This window comes from Atractosteus spatula, chromosome 11, assembly GCF_055471065.1.
Source record: "Atractosteus spatula isolate fAtrSpa1 chromosome 11, fAtrSpa1.hap1, whole genome shotgun sequence".
Taxonomy (NCBI): domain Eukaryota; kingdom Metazoa; phylum Chordata; class Actinopteri; order Semionotiformes; family Lepisosteidae; genus Atractosteus; species Atractosteus spatula.
The window spans coordinates 6,649,838-6,666,650 of record NC_142716.1 but is presented as its reverse complement, the minus strand read 5'-3'; the positions used below and the strand labels follow the sequence as shown (position 1 = coordinate 6,666,650).

General features: G+C 37.2%; 1 protein-coding gene across 1 annotated transcript in view; it reads left to right on the top strand.

Annotated features, from left to right (window-relative positions):
- Positions 1 to 16,813, top strand: part of astn1 (astrotactin 1) — a 251,224-nt gene that overhangs the window by 47,897 nt on the left and 186,514 nt on the right. The window lies entirely within an intron of this gene.

Sequence of the window (16,813 nt, the reverse complement as noted above, 5' to 3'; positions counted from 1 at the left end):
CAAAATTCAATAAACCTATTAAACACCATCCTAATAGAGGTATGGGATTCTCTGATGAGAATAAAGACTTCTTGTGCTTCAGCACCGCATACAGTACTATTACATGAACTAAGTGCACCTTCAGAGGTACGGCCTGGGTCTAAAAAGTACTTGCACTTTTTTGTATTTTTTTTTGCTTTCATTTGTTTTCAGTGAAATACAGACCTTAATACTCCTTGAAATAGTTTTGGGGTTTAAGATATTGCCCAGCTCATGGGTCATAGGCTTGATTATGAACTATGGTGCCTTGCGTGTGGAATTTGCACATTCGCTTTGCATCTGTGTTTGATTTCTTTGGGTGCTATGGTTTCCTGCCTAGCTAAGTTAATTATTTTCTCTAAATTCTGTGTTTGTGTGCCCAGCTATGGCCTTTATATCCATCGTCCCTCTGCTTCCAACCTAGTCTCTGTGCTGCTGTAACCCTTAACAGGAATACGCAGCTTTCTGATGATGGATGATGTAGTACTGATAATAGTTGTGGAAAAAGGGTGCTACATATTCTTTTTATTTTTTTGTGAGGTTTGTAATATTTTTTCTCTGATAAGATATCCTCTGATAATTTTTAACAGTGACTTACTACTGTACCTCTATGGTGTGGCTAAAATAATGTATTAATCTTGATTTACAAGGTAATAAAATACAGAATAGATAATACTGGAAGCAACACGTTCTGATTTAATGCACACAGCAGTACATTTTTCACATCAGATGTTAACCTGTTACCCCTGTGTATTCCCTCTGCATATTTTTTGTCAGTGGTGAGCTGTGATTTGCCAATAAGCTTCTTGTTTTGTTTGTCCTTCTGGCATATCATATTCATTTAGTCTGTATTTGCTCATTTTTATGTGTTTTTTTTTCCAGTAAAAGCTGCTTTGAAACACAAACAATAATCTGCAGTCCACTATAACAGAGATTAGTATGTAGAAATGACAGACCCGTCGACAGATGGTTTCAGCCCCCTTGTTTGAGTTTGCCGCAGCTTGTGTCACTGCAGGAGGCAGGGGACATGGTTTCATAAATCCACCAACATGTCACATTTCAAGCCTTCAAAGCACCCAGGTTGCAAGAGGAAGCCAAGCGCGGGTGGAATTTTTTCGCACTGGGGCATCTGTCATCAAGCCATTTATATCATTCCCGAGAAACCGTCAAATGGGTAAAAATGACCAGGCGAAGCTCACTGGTTTTTATATAAAGATGTTCATGCAAGATAGCCTGTTGTGTAAGATTCTACATGGGGTTTCTGCCCTCATGATAGGAGATTATAAAGAAAACTTGGCAAGGCTACCTGCCAAGTACACATCGCACTCCTTTGTATGAAAGAGCATGCCTGTTGTTTCTTCACTGAGACAGAAGTAATGAACTAAATGTGCCGGTTTCCTTTCGTAAGGTTGAGATGCAGATTTGCTCACACTTTTTCATTGCCAGTCCCCACAGTTTGCAAAATTGGACATAACTAGGTAACGATACTCTTTAACATGGTTTAGGTTTTTGCAAACATTCAGGGATTGATCCACCTTTGCTTCGACAAAATATAATAAATTAAATCTTAGGTTTCTACAGTGTAATGTCCTTAACATCATGAAATAATAACACGTAAGAAAACTCTTCCGGAAATATGCTTTTATAAAACCCAGAAACTTGCTTTTCAGTTTTTTTGTTTAAGCTCTAAGAAATGTATTGTTTGGAGAAATGGAAGGTATCTCTGAAGAGCTAAGGTTTCAAGAAATTATTAACTCTCCTGATTTCCTTATTGGTACCACATACTGTGCTTGTTTCATACTGTATATCTTATTTATAACAACTGAACAAAAGCCCAGTTACCAGACTAAAGAAAACTTGAGAATGCATTACAGTACAATGGATTGGCTAAAAATACTGGCGTAACTATCAGAGACAATAAAAGTTTCATAAGTAAGAAAGGTTGCTAAGAATTATTTGAAATTTGTATGTGTTCTATTCCCTAAATCAACCTGAAGTGAGTAGTTATTTTAAAAGACTTCAAAGAAATTTCAGATACAGATATTGGAAAAGTATCTGATGTCTCACAGACTTATTCTTTCGGAATTGGAATTGTTAGACTATTTTCTTTTGTGTTCCTCCCAATTTGGCACAGCTATCCGGTCGTCAACTTGGCTTACTGTTCTGAGCCTTAAATAAATAAAACATTTTGTTATATTGCGCCTTTTAAGGTGGCTTCTCAAAGCTCTTTACAGAATGACAGCAACAAACGAAAAAAAAACAAAACAAGATATACGTTAGGTTGCCGGTTCAAATCCCGCGGCCGGAAGAGGAATCCTACTCCGCTGGGCCCCAGAGCAAGGCCCTTATCCCCCACCTGCTCCAGGGGCGCCGTATAAATGGCTGACCCTGCGCTCCAACCCCGAGCTTCTCTCTTCCGGTCTGTGTGCCTGTGTGTCTCATGGAGAGCAAGCTGGGGTCTACGAAAAGACAAATTCCTAATGCAAGAAATTGTATATGGCCAATAAAGTGATAATAACAATACACAATGAGAGGAGACAGTAGATGGGGGTACAGAATATGGTAGGAGCAAAGGTGGTAAATAAAAGAACCAGTTAAGGAAAGGCCCTTCTAAAGAAGGTTTTGAGTCTACCTTGTAGCTGTACAACAGGAATGGGTGTCATGCAAGCTTTCCTGTGAAATGTGCATTGTCAAGCCCTTTTACTTGCTCCAGGCAACACAGTGCATGGCAAGACTCTGTCACTGACACGCTGTGAGCTCTCAGGTATGTTGTAAATTCCAGGCATTTCTATTGACCCGTGACACCTGCCTCAGTGGTGCTCACTTTTCTGCATCTCTGGGGAAATCTTTGAGATAATGATGTTATCCAGACCACAGGGCTCAACCCACATTCTAAGCGAGCGCCATTACTACAGTAGTTGTACCCTTTGGATATCCCAAACTGTGGGTGTGTTTTATTATTTTAAGTTATATACCACTTGGAGCTTTAACTGGTCCATTAAGTTTCTTTTCTTCAAAATCCAAATCAGTAAGGATAGAAAATCTAAAAAAAAACCCTCTTAACATTTGCATGCAGGCTTACTGTTGCTGAGCAACAGCAGTTATTTTTAAAATGGACTTTCTTGTTTGGTTTTAAGCTGATGACTGCGGTAATATGAGAAAAAAAACTGATACTGTACTTGCCAGAAAAAGGAAGATTAATAGCGAACATACAGCTTTCAGTTGTTACTGCCCTCTATTGTTTTCTTTTTGAAATTATTGCTGGTGAAATCACCTTATTGATTATGATTACTTTGACCAGGAATCAATTGAATACAAAGACGATGTGAAGAAGCCAAGCTTGAGGCAGTTCTGGAAAAGCAAATGTCTGATGCCTTTTATCAGTCTGTCATGAATTATAAGAGAATTATTAATTACATTTGTGCGCAGTGAGGAATGAGGATTATTGTTACTGAAACGTACAGTAACATATTTCAGAGCAGAGGCATTATTTGAAATATCTTTTAATGAAACATGCTGCCCTGAGCAGTTTAAGTTATTCTTAAGCTTTCTACAATAAAAAAAAAAAAACTTTAGAACATAACTTTTTTTGTAAAGAGGAAGAAGCAGGTTTTATCTGAGGAATTCTCAGGAGTGTCTTGGGAATTAAAATGAAAAGCTTTGTTATTCACTCTTGGTGCCCTTTTGTGGTCTGTGAAAATGAATAGCTTCCCAGCGCCTTAGCCAGTTACACCTGCAAAAGTTGCTTTGTTCTGTTAACAGGAAACAAATGTTCTTCTCATTTTTCTTTTGCTCTACAACTTTAGTTGTCTTGTCTGCATGCAGTTCATCAATCTACTTCTATCCATGTTGTCGTTACATTAGTAGTCACTGTATCAGGGTGATATGTTGTCATATACAGTACTGTCAGTACTGCAAAATATTTTTGATGATTTCTGTACTATCAGGGGTTATACATTCTCCAAGTCTACACTTATTAAATTCTGCATTGGAAAGTATCATCCTGCCTCTGACTGTGCTAATGGTCAAACACTTTAGATAAAATGGTTTTGAGATTTACTCTTCTTTACATGCTGTCAGAGTAAACAAGTTTAATAACATTTACAGACAGGTAGATGCTGGCATGAACAGATGGACTCATTTCCCTAATTCTCTTCAGACCCCTGTGTCTATAATAAAAATAAATGTGCTTTCTTGCTTAGAATTTTTTTTAGTTTCATGATTTCCTTCTCCCATCTTGGACTATGGATAGATTACTGTACATCCTAGTTTCAAAATTCCTATGAAAACGTCCTATGAAAAGGAAAGTGTCCACATATTGTTTTTTCTGTTCTACAGTATGAATAATCTGTAGCTTGTCTTGATTTGCAGGATTTTGATTTTATTTCAATGCATTTTTTGTCCATTATCTGCTTGCTTGAACTATGCCTCTCTTGTACAGTATGTTAGGGTCCATTGGTAGGATGTCTGGTCATCACATGGACTTCAAAACTGAAGATCTGTTACCTCTTAGATATTGTAGATTGTCTTTTGGCCATTTAATTACATAGTTAATTCAAATGTGGAATTCAGTAGAAGGACTTGCAGCATTCCAGAACACATGGCATCTATTCTCCTGTTATTTTATCATCATAACCTTTGTATAGGCAGTTCTCCTTTCTTCTTTTCACATTGTGGCAACAAAGGTATTCACATTCTTATAGATTATTTAATGGGGATGGTCATTGCTTGTTCCAGGACTTGCAATTGCAATACAAGCCTGAGGGCTTTTCTTTCTTTCGATATTGCAGTGTATGCCTGTGGCATCCCCCGTAGGCCAAGGTCAGCTGTATACCTGTTTAATATCGAGGTAAAACAAGGTAATTGTTCACATCTATCATTCTGTTACAGGCTTCACATAAGCCCTTTAGCAGAACTTGCAAATTGGAATACGGACTTGAATGTTGCAGATAGTCCCTGTTCGAAGAGGCTATTTAGGAAGAGGTGAATATTTAGGAATATTCATTCTATCCCCAAAAGTGCTAACTGTCAGATGATCCTTTTTTGACCACACATAGACAATCTCTTAGGAAACAAGTTCTTAGTCTGCTCTGCATGCATTATCCGGGTCACTATGGGCACATGTTTTGGGAGTATCTAGAGATTTGGTTTTTGGAAACACTTAACAATGTTTGCCCATCATTCTGAGTAGCCATTAGAGCAGTCATTTCAATAGTACTCTTGCTAAACAAAGCCTCTACACTGGGTCTCTTGCAGTGGTAGAAGGTGATCTGGCCACCTGGTCTTAGTGCAGGTAAAATTCCCTCTCCTTGCATCACTGGCTCCTGGTCTGTCTTGATATTGTTTATATGAAACTTTCAACTGCGGGGTGCCCATGGTACTAAGGGGGGTCGTTAGTTTCTCTGACTGCCTCCATTTTGGGGGCCCTTAATTAGAAGCTTGGAGGGGAGTACCGTTAATGAAGATGGGTTGGGAAATAGTTATTTTTGTTTTTGTGTTCAATGCTGTTGTGTTTGGGAAACTAAAAATAAAATGTTCCCCAAAAAAGCAAAAGCAGCTGTGTCCTAAAAGTTCTAATGTTTCATGACATGTGTTTCATAGACCGCTGTCTTCTGTGACAAACCGGCGGATGAATCCTGCTGTTTGTTCCCAACACAAGGTCATTACTGCCACCTTTTGCTCCTCAGTAGCATCTTTTATTGTGAAGGTGAAACCAAGCACATAATGTTTGCCTACAGGTGATTGCTTTTTTTGTGAAACAAAGATCTCTGGGCTTTCTGGGCCTAACAGCAGATTCTTTTCTCTTCTGTCCCCCTGTGGTTTTCTCTTTTTCAGCACTACACTCCAAAATCATTATAAGTAATGTATTCTCTTTCACAGTTGTCATTCTGAATGATTCACAGAATGGAGTACAGCAGCATTAGAGATCCACATCACGCATTAGAGTGTAGATGCTCTGCTAATTTGTTTTTATCCTATTGGCAGGCAAGGCCAGCACTTGAAAAGAGTTAACATTGTCCACACGTGTTTCTGCATTTGTTCAGAAGTTTTCTGCTGTTAAAGGTATAACCTCTACCCTTCCTTATAATATAAACATGAATGTATGTGCCTGACAGCTGGCTTGTTTTACATTGGTGCAACCACTTGAGCCTTCCTGAGCTCCTTCAGCAAGGATCAGACTGTTCAGAGTGCAGATGGAGCTATGGGCGTGATCAGCCAATGGGGACAAGGTGTGAATTTGCATTGACTGGGATTGGATGCTGAGGTCCTGCTTTCTTTAAAAGGTTGTAGAATGCAGATGAAATGAGTTGTGAACTAAATATGAAAAGAGGATGAAAATTGGAATGTTCTGAGGCACCTAATGTAGAAAAGATTTAAGGTGGCATGTGTGCCAAGCTACAAATGCCAAGCAGTCACCTGAAAAACTTTTTACATATAAAGTACCTAAACTGATAATAATTCCTTACACTTACAGTATATAGTGCTTTTCTGGACACTCCACTAAATGGGGACTCTCTTCTATCACCACCAATGTGTAGCACCCACCTTCTGTGCCACATTCACAGTAATTCAAGAGGATTATTGGGACTTAGGTTTGGGCCTTTCAGTAATATCCTGTACTATTATGTTTGTGGTACTGTATATGAACACGTGGGCTACTTACAGTATGCTTTTAAGATGAAAGGCTGTCCTTCATCTTGTAATGCCACTAGCTGCTGAGGGAGAGTATATTGGTCAGGGTGTATAGACACGAGGCGTTTGATCAGATAAACTACCTACAAAATCAGGAATATCTAACAAGCTAAGCACACCCCCAGTTGAGTGGAGAGTCCAGTTGAGCTCCTCAACTTATCAGGCTAATGAGACTGAAATTTTAAGTGAAATGACAAGACAGGATAGGGTCAAGAAACATCCTCCAACATCTCCTCATTTCAGAATTCCCCCTTGATGAATTAAAACATATCAGGAATTGAGCACTGAAGGAACTAAATTTAGGGAAAGAGCTCTATCAGAGCTATTAAAATTCTTTATTTTTAGCTCTGACGGGTAGTTTGTCTTATTTTGATGCATTTTTTTCTAGGGACTCCAGTCTGTCTCCTTTTTAGTGTTATTTTTAGTTTTAGGCTCACATGCTCACATTTCTTTTATGAAGGCAGTCCTGATTACCCTTATTAAGATTCATGTCCAGTTCTGTGTGGATTAGGTTAATGCCAGGGATCTAGTGGAGAAGGTTGAGCTCCAGAATGCCTTCTAGTCATAAACATCAATGTTGCTGGTGAATATTAGTTCTTATAAATTTATCTTAGGTATTATAAATTAATAAAATGCATTTTATTGGAATAAACCTTTACCTTCTGTACCTTTTAAGCTTTTGGCTATTTGTCTGCTAGCAAATTGTTCACATATTTGACATTTAACACAACTAAACCTCTTCAATCCCTAATTTCTACTAGTACAGTACCTCCCTTGTAAAGCCTTGTAAAGAACATACAGTATTTGTTTCTTCATAGAAAGTGCTTGAAGTGGCTCAGTGTGAACTGCAAAAGTGGTTTTGTATAGGAATCTCAAGGAAACACTAGTCAATGTAAAGTATTTTGTGTTTGTTCCCCATTGATTGATTTGCATTTAAGTACATTTAGCCACAGTAAGCATTTTGTACATGAAGCATGATTCACATTGACAGGGATTTTTGCAATAAGGCTAAATGTAATACATTGTATATTAATGAAAACCCTGATTTTTATAGTGTAACTCAGAAAGGTTGAGAGAGCTTAACATTCATACATTTTTCAAGTGATTGCTTTGCATTTGACTATTTTACGATTACATTACTCCATGCCAAGCATTTTCTGTGTTACATATTTTAGAAGTGTCCTGAAAAAATTTACTTAGGTGAAATAACATATAGATCCCTGGAGAGAGCTAAGGTTCTGCAATTTTCAAAGTTTCCTGTATCATTTGCGATGATTTCTGTTTCCTGCTAGGGAAATGTTGAGGTGAAGCACAATGAGGTCTTCATTCATGACCCCCTTCCCACACTTTAAAAATATTTTTTTTGCCATCATTATCCATTCACACAGACTTCTTACATTCTTTTAAAAGCAAAAGTTCAAATTGTCTCAAAGTTATTTTTCTGGCTTTTATTAACAAAAATGTCAAGTCCATAGTGAGATATAAACACCTCCTAATATTCCCATTCCATATGCCTTGATTTTTAAGATGCATATTAAAAATATGCCAATATAAAAAAAATATTTCAGTATCATTTTCTGCTTTTGTTTATGTGAGTCCTCTCTTTTGCTCAAAAATGGCTTTTTTCAGATATGCCAGATGTACCTTTCAAACAGTCTTTGAGATATTCTATGACAGACTGCCGTATTAACCCCATCCCCAAACACAAGCCAATACTAGGTAGCTTGTGAGGGCACTGACTCATGGCTTGGTACCATCTCATTCTGGCAAGTGTGAATTAAGTTATACCCTGAGGGCTCGGCTCAGATGTGCTAATGTGAAAAAGACATACTGTACAGTACATTACAAATGTACAGTTTCCAAACGTGAGTTTAATTTCCTTTTTCTGACTTCAGACCCTGTGCTATCAACACGATAAAAGCGAGTTGCAGGCCCACATATTTAAATACTGTTGAAATATTTAAATAAAAAATGTTCTCCATAAAATTAAAGCTTGTGCATTTAAAAGATAAATAGGTTAAACATACTGTAAAAAGATAGATAAAAAGGAAAATAAACGAAGAAAATACAATTATTTTATAAGGGTTATTAAACTCAGCCATAAGACCGGAGCACTTGTAGATTGCCTTGTTTTACTGTTTTACATGGTCCATTTAATAATTTTTCTTTAATGAGTCAGGTTTAGAGATGAGAAAAATTTATGTTTTTTTCCATATTTTTCCAATCAGCCACTAAATAATCCATGTACAGTAAGTAGCACATGGTTTATTAGTCTTAAAACTTGCAGATGTTTGGACTATGCTTTGTTTCTCAAAGACAGCACACCAGTATAAGTTGCTGTTTCTTCTAGATGAATGATTTTGTCCCTTTATTTTGTTTTTCTTGGGATAATACGTCTAGAAATTAACCTGTGATTTAGAGTCTTTCTCAGTCCTTCTTTTACTCTCACATCAGACGTCATACTCGGCAGTTATTTAGCCGTCTGCAAACATACAAATACTCTATTTTTTAGATGTACAGTCAGTACTTGTAATTTCCTCCTCCAGTGGGAATTAGAAGGATTGGGTTTCTCGGAAAACTGACAGTGCGGCATTAAGAAAACGGATAGGAAGAGGAGCAGAGGCAATAAAGAAGAAATCAATTTCTTTGGCAGAGTCTCCAAATAATAAAAAGTTAAAAAAAACTCTTTATTGACAGGACAGAAAACAAAAAAAAATAGAAATTTCAAAATGAAAATGGTTTTTATCGTTTTCTTTCTGCTATCGTGTTCTTGCTTAGAGCGCAAGCTTCATGGTGGTGTGTAAACTAGTTTTGTTAAGAAGTAGCTGCTGTATTCTTTTTCACAACACAAACCTTGCAGGGCAATTTAAAATGGCCTGTCTTGGTCAGAAATATTGCTAGTCCTCTCCCTGTAGTTTTTTTTTTATTTGTCACCTGTCAACTGTGACCTCAGAAGGCGATAGAAACGTCCCCCGCATGGCCAATATGTTTATTTGCTTCTTTTGGATCAATATATCTAAATACTGCCAATTTAGCACTCATTGCAGAATTGATATACTGTATTGTATTTGGGAACTAGCTCTTTGCACACTTAGGTCTTTTGTGGGTGAAGGTGACCAATGATTCGCGAGTGTACTATTTCTAACAAGTCAAAGGCTGTTTTAAAAGTAAAACATGAATGTTAAAGGTAAATGCAAATATTGATATCCATTTGGGATATTTGTTACTGTACTTTGAACAAGGGCATATCTGCAGTATTACTGTATGGAATGGTGAAGTATAACTTTTACAAATAATTACATTTTTAGTGCATTTACATTAATTATAAACTAAACAATCCTTCAGTGTTATCTTTGTCTGTTTAACATCTTTGAGTGTTTTTTTATTTTGCATTGATTGTCCTTAATATACATATTTAAGAAACACATTTTCTTAAAGTTATTATTATGATACTTTTTTACAGTGTTCTACTGTTTAATACTGTATGTGACTAAGGTTCAGCATTCAAGAGTACTGTACATACAAGGACACAGTCCTTCATTATTCAGAGAAGCAGAGTTTTGCAGAAACAATTTTTTCCAAGGCTGTGTCAAGTCCTTATGGGACAAAACCTTATTCTCTTCATCATATTCAAACACTACATTAGACCGGGGCACTTGGTACATCAGAAACAATCACAGAAGAGCCAGAGAAAAGTGTAAACCAAGTAGCCAGGGTATAGTTCCTATGGGAAATATGATACATTTCCCAAAGCTATAGTTCTACACATTGTGACCATTTTTCTAGTATTCATGGGCTTGCTATAGGCATAGTTAATTTTCAAAAGCAAAGTTTGTTTAAAGGGAAAAGCTCTTTCTGGTCTCTAACAGTAAATTAACTGCAAGCTAAAAATCACAGATATGACTTGTAGAAAAAGATGGAAGCTTTACATGTCCAGAAGGTAAAAATTAGAAGCAACTTTGTGTTTTAGTCATATTTTATATCCAGGCACAGCTTTGACAAAGTATTTCTTTTAGTGTCTAGTCAGTTATTTCACAAATGCCATCTGATTAAGAAAAAGTTCTCAGAGATAGGAGTCTCTTGATAGTGCCAGAGAAAGACAGTAAAAGTAGTTGTTTGGTATATTTTCACTTTATAACAAAAGTAAACTTTGATGTATTTCGGAAGTACAGAATATTGACACCTTATCTAAAGTTGTTTTTAGATAACCATAATCAAAATCTGTCCCTATTTATGATGCACAAATGAAATGCAACAGTCAGAGCAAATGAATCTAAGTTTAATATTTTAAACATACTGTAGGTATCAAACAAAGTCTTAGAAAATGCGAACAGAAATAGAGATTAAAGAATCATGGTGGGTTTTTGGTGGGAAGTGTGACACAGTCACACTACAATTTAGTTATGTGCTGTACTGTATATGAGCTTTCTGAAATTAACACAAGTCTGTCAGTATTGATGCATAAACCTGAGCAGCCTACTGACAGGCTGCTGTGCAGTTTTTGACAAACAATAGCTGTTCACAGTTTCCTTTTGTTGCCGGTATTAAAGTTGTTCTATTGGACTCGGATATGGAGAAAAGGTTGGCATTGTAATCTTACAGCTGTGTGGTCCTGATTTGTCCCTTGGGAAAATCAGCACTTCTGGGTTAGCTTGGCAATGGAAAAATCTGTTGGCTGCAGGACTTTGTCAGAGTATCACTGAATGGGAAAAATGTGTCCTTAATCTGCACCAAAGGCTTTCTTGTGTTATAAGAGATTTCTTCCCACATCATCACACTTGTGCCACCCCAGTGTTTGGCTTAAATAACAGAACAGTCAACATAACATTCACCACAAATAATCTCCACAAGTCCTGTTTTCTGTCGAGACTTTAAGGAGTGAAACAGCTGTCATAAGTGAAATACTGCACTGTTTTGACACCACTGAAGATGTACTATACTCTGGATTTCAGAAGATGGTGATATCGTCTCTCACCTGTCAGCTTGTTACCCCTGAACAGCCTGCATGCATGCAGATTGTTTTCATGCACACAGTGACCTTCAGTCTTTCTTCTGGGAAAATTTGGAAATGTAGCAACTCCAGTCTGGAAACTGTAGGGATCCAGGGCTAGGATGGTGTCCTTCTTGCCTTCCAGGATATAGTCTGTCCCTCATGGAGCCAGACTTTTTTTATGCTTTTTATTTCTCCTGATTATTGAAGCAGAACATCTCATTACCTGAGCTGGTTCTCTCAGAGATAGGTCTGCCTTCTGTCATATCACTAGCAATCAAGTGATCTTCATTTCTCAAGGCATGGTCATTTATTTAACTGTGCTTGATATATTAACATTTTTTTATGAATGGTTATCTATACAGATTCTTAATCAAGTCTTTTTCTATTTTTTTTAGTTTAAGTCAAATCCAAACACTGACCACCTGGTCATATCACTAGAGCTTAGTATTATGTTATCCCAAGAAAAAGATGCCACTCAAGATCCTCACTGTTTGAAATTTAAATAACATTACACATGTGCCCAGTCAAGACTTCATGTGAAATTTAGATTGTTGCATGTTCATTGACCATTGGTATATTATATGTTTAAAAAGAAAGTAGTTGTAGTAATACTTGATTCAAATGTTTATATGATTAATAATATGATTAGATATTGAAGAAGCTCACCAATCATCTTTTATCTACAAGAACTCCCTAGCACCTGTATTTGTAGTGCCTGTGTTCTTTTGTTAATCCCCTGGGTTTGCTAATCACATTGAATTTTTCAAACAAACAGCAAAGGAAATTGTTTTCAAGGCCATGCCACAAATCAAAATGCTCTTGTAATCAGGGCTGGCATTTCATTCTTCCAGATCTAGCTAAATTTACTATTTGATTTAAAAGGAGAAAAAGGGGGGTTTGCATGGAGAGAGCAACTGTATATTTTATGTATTGTGCCAACATACACCTAATGAATACTTAAACATCTCTGTACTTAATTTTATTACAAAACATCTGTTTTGTGTCTGATCATGCTTCATATTAACCTGTTTTGTGACTGTGGATTGTAGACATTTAGCATCTTAAATTGTTTCAGTTTTTTCTACAGCTGATCATATCTCAGGGTCAGTTGTCTTCAGAAAAATAAATACAGTTTCATAAGAATTTTGAAATGGATTATCATGTTTTTCTGTGATTTTAGTAAACCTGTGTCTGTGCTTGTCATGGAGTGCTTGGTCTTATTCTTCAATAGATGCTTATGATATACTGTATAATAAGCATCAAAATAAACCATTCTGTGCCTGTACATTTTAGGAAAATAAATTATATAGAGTAGATGTTGGAAATTGATTTGATATATTTGGTATAATTTGGATTAATTTATATTTTATGACTGGCTGTGATTCCTGAGTGATTGTGACAGTTGTGTAATCACTAAATTGCCTCATTAGTGAGAGTTGCTTGGCCACAGGGGAGGAGGTGTTTTAACCTGTTGAAAGTCAAGCCTGGTGAAAATCACCAGAGAAAACTTCAGTAAGGAACAAAAATGTCATGCTTGTTGAAAGAATAATGCCTTAATGCCATTGGCATATTGGAGAATTGGAGTAAAAAGTCAGGTCAGTTGTACTTGCCAGCGGTGTAGACTTGTCCACTTGTATGATAAATCAAAGTTTTGTGTAGGCCACTCTGTCAGCGAGTGTGGCACAGAGTGCAGAGTAAGATGCCAGTTATTTTTATTATTTTTTTTATTAATTGGCTTAGCAGATGCCATTTTCCTTATATTGGCAGAGTGAGAGAAATCACAAGCACTGTCCAAACAGATGAGTGTTGAGGAAGGTAGTCAGGAACTAAGCAGTTGTAATTTTTCAGTGGGTAGTTCCACTACTGTTGTCAAGACAACGCCGCAAGTTGTCTTTTGATAACTAAATATGATCATGAGTCCAATGGTTCATTATGGATTTTGAATAGGGTTATGTGTCATGTTTTCCTGTGATTTTAGTATGCCTGAGTTTGTGCTTATAAAAAGGGCAGTTGGTCTTATTCTCAAATAAATACTTAATCTCCGTTTCAGGCAGCATGAGAGAGAACACAGGTGCTGTCTAGACAGACGAGTTTTGAGAAGATGCTATAAGGTGGCCAGAATCTGCGCGGTTCTGATTTCACTGGGTACTTCTATCACGACAGAGACAGGGGAGTGAATGAGCAGTTCCCTGTCATGGGGGAGCAGAGGTGAGGAACATGTAATCTGGCAAGAGGGTGGAGAGAGAAAGATGAGGTACTGGGAAGTGGGGCACAGTGGTTAAGAATGATTGTGTTGAAATGGAGTGCAGCTATAGGGAGCCTTTGAAGGAACCAGAGTAACTGTGTGGCATGAGATAAATGAGGTGGAAAAAAGACCAGGCAAGCGGTAGAATTCTAAATGAGTTGGAGAGGACAAATAGCAAAGGCTGGGAGGCCAGCCAGGTAGGAGCTGATGCAGTCCAAATGGGACAGTGCCAGGGCCTGAAGTAGAAGTTGTGTAAACAAGTTAGTGAGGAAGGGGTGGATCCATGGATATTGCTCGGTAAGAAAAAGCAGGAGCAGACCAGGGTAGAAACGTCATGGAAATAGGGGAGAGTAGGGTCAAAAATAACACCAAGTCTCTAGACGGAAGAGAGGGTGGTGGAGTCAAAAGGGATAGAGAAGGAGAGGTCCACAGAAGGGGAAGAAGAGGAAGGGAAGGAGGTCAGAGTTAGAAAGGTTTTATCTGATCTGATGGGAGTGCTTCCAGGGGGAGATGGCTGAGAGACAGGCATTGAAATTGGAGGGAATGAGAGTATCGGATGGAGGAAAAGAGAAGAATGTGTGAACATCATCTGCATAGAAGTGGTATGGAAAGCTATGTGAATATCAGTGGTCCTAAGCAGCAGATATAAAGAGGGATCAGCAGGGGGCCTAGCACAGACCTTTGGGGGACACCAGAGGAGAGTGAGGCACAGAGAGCCAGCCATGCCAGGAGACTCTGTAAGTGTGATTGGCCAGGTGGATGGAGAACCAGAAATAAGCGGTGTCACTGACTCCCAGATCAGCAAGTGTTAAAAGGAGGACCGTGTGATACAAAGTGTTAAAGGCAGCAGAGAAGTCAAAGAGCATTAAATCAGCTGAGAGGGAAGAAGCACAAGCTGATTGAAGGGCACTGGAAGCTGCAATAAAGTATTGTATACAGTTTGTGAATGTATAGCTACTGTAAGTGCCAAGCTTCTTTTGATGCTCAGAGTAGTATGTGTGAATGACATCGTATTATTGATTACTGTACAGTATACAAGTGAATGATATAAATCCCCAGATTTAGAGGATTATTAAACAAATTTAGTATCACAGTGAAGGAAGTGAAATCACAGATCAACTTGGAATAAATTAATTTTCCTGGCTACTGTCTGCTATAGGGAAAATCCATTCTGAACAGGTATCAGTTTCAAATTAATGCTCCTATTACACACAACACATAAAGAGAAAGACTTGAAAAGATAGTTGAACAGAACTGTTTTTCTCATCTCAAGGTCTATTGAGAAACAATATGGTTTTGTTAGTGCAAGATTTGTATCTAGTCATAGAGCTAATCATATTATTGAACTGTTTTCAGGTTTCTTCTTAAAAATAATGCAAAGCATATTGAAATCCCATCAAATTAAGATGATTGATTCTCTTCTCAGGGGGTTCTAACCTGCAGATTTGTTCTGTTGCATTCTTTAAAATCCAAGCAAATCTGTGTCTGTTAACCCATTGCACTTTTTATTGCCAAAAAACAATTGATACATTGTACCGAAATCCCCAGTGATGCGGTAAATTGATGAGGGGATGTTTTGGCCTGGAATTGCATTTTTCCATGTCAGAATGGACTAAAGTGTATGTGCTGAGCTGGCTTATTTGAATGCCAGTGTGAGTTTTTGACAGCTGCCCGTGCCTTCACAGTTATGATGGTCTTAGATTTTATCATCAGGGAGTGTATTCAGTATGGACGATGGGGATTTCATACTGTATGTCGGAGGTATTTGGACAAGCTGTTGGGCAAAAGCCCCTTATTACTGTAGTTAAGGCAGTTAAGGATTTTAAGGATTTCACGTCTTTTAGGATTGAAATGGAGTTCAGTACCGAATGAGAAATATAGACATCATCATATGGATTTAAATGAGAAAGAAGGGAGAGGTCTAAAAAAGGCATACAAGAATGACAAATTTTCCCAAGATACCAGATGTTTTCTTGAAAAAAATGATGGCTGTTTAAAATACTGTAGGTCATTGGTTTCTAAGGATGGTCGGGTGGATTCTAGGGTGTTTTACAATACGCAGTGTGATTGATGATATTATTATAAAGATAAATATTAATCAGTATTTTAAATAGAGATGGGAGATATGAAAAGGCTCCCAATGTGACGTTCATGTGCATTAAATTGGTAGAAAGAGGAGTTCCGTACGCTTTCTTTCTTGATAGCCTTGATTTAATGGATTTCCATAGCCTTCTTTTTAATTAAAAAAAGAAAAAAATTGCTGATAAGAATATAAAAAGTGTTGTTTGGTGAATATTTTAAAGCTATTCCCAGTTGCCCGTGATAAGCCAATGGATTGCTGAAGATATTAAGAAATATATTAAATATTGATTACAGTTTTTAAGAGTGGCTTGTAATTTCATTTCTTTTTGGAAGATAGAACTTAAAATAAATATGCATTGCATTATACTTTTATAACCTGAATTTCAAATAAGGCGAGTGTATTTGATTGGATGCATTGTCAAATCATACTACATCAAACTCAGGCAGAGATTTCTTTTTCAAGAAAACATGCTTTTGCAAGGGCTTGAGATGATGTATCACAACTTTTAGGTCAATGTTTAAAGGTTAAAATCTATAGTATACCCTTTCAAGTTGTTTCCCCTCATTGGTTTCCTAGTAACATCCAAGTGAATACGAAATAAAATAACTGCTTTTAATTGTGTTTAATAGACGAATGTGCTGTGCAGTCCTTGTATACAGGTGGATGTACAGGAATACAACAAAAATAAGGCAAGAATAATCAGCAAATCAATAAAAAATGCTAGACTACAAGATCTCTTTTGTTGTAAAGTGTAGGTCATAATTATTAATTTGGGCCAGTT